Source organism: Malaya genurostris, chromosome 3, assembly GCF_030247185.1.
Source record: "Malaya genurostris strain Urasoe2022 chromosome 3, Malgen_1.1, whole genome shotgun sequence".
Taxonomy (NCBI): Eukaryota; Metazoa; Arthropoda; class Insecta; order Diptera; family Culicidae; genus Malaya; species Malaya genurostris.
The window spans coordinates 20,488,663-20,491,912 of NC_080572.1; positions in this window are offsets into that span (position 1 = coordinate 20,488,663).

A 3,250-nucleotide genomic window follows, 5' to 3' on the forward strand; every position below is an offset into this window, starting at 1 on the left:
ATAATTATTTGTTCAGTAATTGTAGAGAAATCAAACTATGGCATGACTTATTGGCTCATGAAGAGGTATAAAATGCGCTCGTGTCAACACTTCTATTCTGACTCTAACTTCTTGGTGGCAACGGATCAACATTGTAGAAGTACCCATTATGCTGATTTATGGGAAAATAACGGATTCCATTTGTTGATATGGTAGCACTAATGACATACCAAGTTTTCGATTAGGGAATTCACGGAGACATAATTCGAGAGGTTGCATATTTTATTTCAATATTAATCCATTTCCTGTAACCATGGAAGAGATTTCAGTTCGTTTGACAAAAATGGCCTAATTACCACTGCCAATCGCATCAGCAACACATCGATCACCACTCCGGGTGCAGACAACTGTTTACCTTTTGCGCCACACGCCACGTCCGTGATCCTGTTTTCCCTAATCGCCCGGCAGAATTATGATAATCACCTCTAATCACTCCAACGGTTTCGACGCGCTTTGATTTTGGTAAGTCTGCGGTACCAAAAGCGAAACCATAAATCAATCCCATTCTACACGCCTGGTCGCCCAAGGTAGGAGCAAACAACGGACGTCTCAGTCAGTCGAGAGGGCATCTTCACACGAGACCCCTCCCTTCCACGAGTGTATCTGAGAGAAAATTTAACATTTTATAATAATGATTTAAACCCACATCAGAGTGGGATGATGCTGGCGACGTCGGTGATGGCCGGGCAGCAAAAATTTGAACAAGTGTCGACTTAATCACATTTGGGGGATTTGACCTCGCTCAGTACCAGAACGAGCCATATCAGCTCTAAGAACAGCTGCTGATGCTGTGTTTTCTCATCGCCCTGCCGGAACCATATCACAGATAGGAGCAGAAGAGTGGCCTGCACATTCTGGTACCGATTTCCAGTTTCTCAGGCTGTGGCTCAAGTGGTTGGTAAATTGATTAAAAATCTTAATGAATTGGAAAAGATTATGATTTAATTAATTTTTGGCTTGGTTTGCTCCGGATTTTCATGAACGGAAGAGAGCAGTATTTATGGATGGGGTCGGATTTATTTCTTTGTTAGCTGGTGCTTTCCAGTGCGGGGACTCGTTGGTTTGGATAAACATCGCAAGAAAGACGAACAGACGAATCTTCAGTCTTAAGCCTATTTTAATTGAAATTGATGTAACTGCAAAGAGTATTATAATTTAAAGCAACTAGCGTGGTATTGGGAAAGCCCATTCGTTATTCCTTAAACGCGAATAACTTTTTGGCAAATGTGATGTGTCTAGCAAGAGTTACAATCCTATAGCAGCAAAGTATAGATTAATGATTATTGATAACTTTAATGAAACAGAAATTGATTTACTCGTATTTGGAGCAAAAATTTGATCAGCATCACGCCAAACAATCGAAACGATTACATGGAAAACAAAAATTTGCCATACCCATATCTTCTAAATGTTTACTTCGTGCGTCTCAATGCCAAATCTTCGGCATCAATAAAATCTGCCAAAAACAAATTACGTATGAAATTATCAAATGAACCATACCCTTGCTTCATATTTCTAGAACCGTCATCGTTCGTCAGTCAAACTTTATTGACGTGCCGAACATGGAAGTGGGAGTCTATTCACATTCAGTCAACCACCCAACATTTTCTCGACTCTAGATTCGCGAAATCAGCTTTTAGTGTCATAATTTGGCAGCCCCATCGTATATCTGCTGATGACATTCAGATCTCTCCATACACTTACTTACTATGCCAATGCAATAGAGAATACCATGATGCCGAACTGTGCGAGTAGCTGGGACAAATGTGAATTCTGTAACACCGAAAAATTAGACATTGGTCTGGGGTGAATGGAGTAAACCACGGTCGATGAATCCGGGGAAAGAGGAAAGTAAAACAAGCATAACGCGATGTGTCCAGCATAAGGTTTCTTTGCAATTTATCGCTATGAACCGGATTCTCCTTTGTATACAATTTCTCATTTCCTAGATTACAACAAGCTATTCAAGTAAGTTGTGATTACAATGTGCGGTTGGGCCAGAACGAAATATGTACTTAAATAATTTCAAATGATCAAGCATGAAACTATTTATTGTTATTTTAATGGAACTTCAATCAGTTTTAGTAGGCTATCAATCAGAATTTTAAGGTCACTGAAAAAAACAATCGCCCTGCAGCAGCTATTATGGATTCGTTTTCCAACATTAAAGACTTGATAGCCCGAAAAACGTCGTTCACATGAAATTTCCCCTTTTCAGATGTACCGTTCTGAAAACAGGCGAAAAACCGATCTCTAGACAAGCGAAAACGGTCTCAAGGCTAGTGCGAAAAAAAGTTATGTGACCCAACCATGACTACATGAGTGACCCAACATAGACAACAACCGTTTTTTTCTAAACACGAAACACAACATGCGAACAGGTTAAAGAAAAAATATTTTCTTTTGCAAAAACTTGTTAATGATTAACCACATAATGGAAATATATACTTACTTCGGAGGTGTCATCATTTTTGTCCAAGCTTTGGGCTGTGCACCAAAGATTTACCTTACCGATTTTGACAAACTTGGGCTCGTTTTGCTTTCTCACATAGAAAGGTTATGCAATCACTTGAAATACCGAATAGTGAAAATAGGCCAAGTGTCATATACCATTCGACTCAGTTCAGCTGAGCAACTGTCTGTGTGTGTGTGTGTGTGTGTGTGTGTGTGTGTGTGTGTGTGTGTGTGTGTGTGTGTGTGTGAGTGTGTGTGTGTGTGTGTGTGTGTGTGTTTGTGTGTGTATGTGTGTATGTATGTATGTGTGTGTATGTGTCAAATAATCTCACTAGGTTTCCTCGGAGATGGGGAACCGATTTTGATCAACCTTAGATTCAAATGAAAGATCTCGTGGTCCCATACGGAATTCCTGAGTTTCATCCGGTTCCGGAGTTATAGGGTAAAGTGTGTTCAATATTGTACCGTCACTTGAACCGGCCAAACAAAAAACGTAAAAAAAATGTCTAAACTGGTCTCAAAACTACACAAATCGATAGTCATTATAAGGAGGCAACTAAACAAACCGATTCCGGCTATCCTGGTTCCCGGTATCCGGTTCCGAAAGTACCGAAAATAGTGGTCATATATACCAAAATAAATCTCACTCACTTTTCTTAACGATGGTTTGACCGATTTCCACAAACTTAGATTCAAATGAAAGGTTTCCCGATCCCATACGGAATTCCTGAATTTCATCCGAATCAGACTTCCGGTT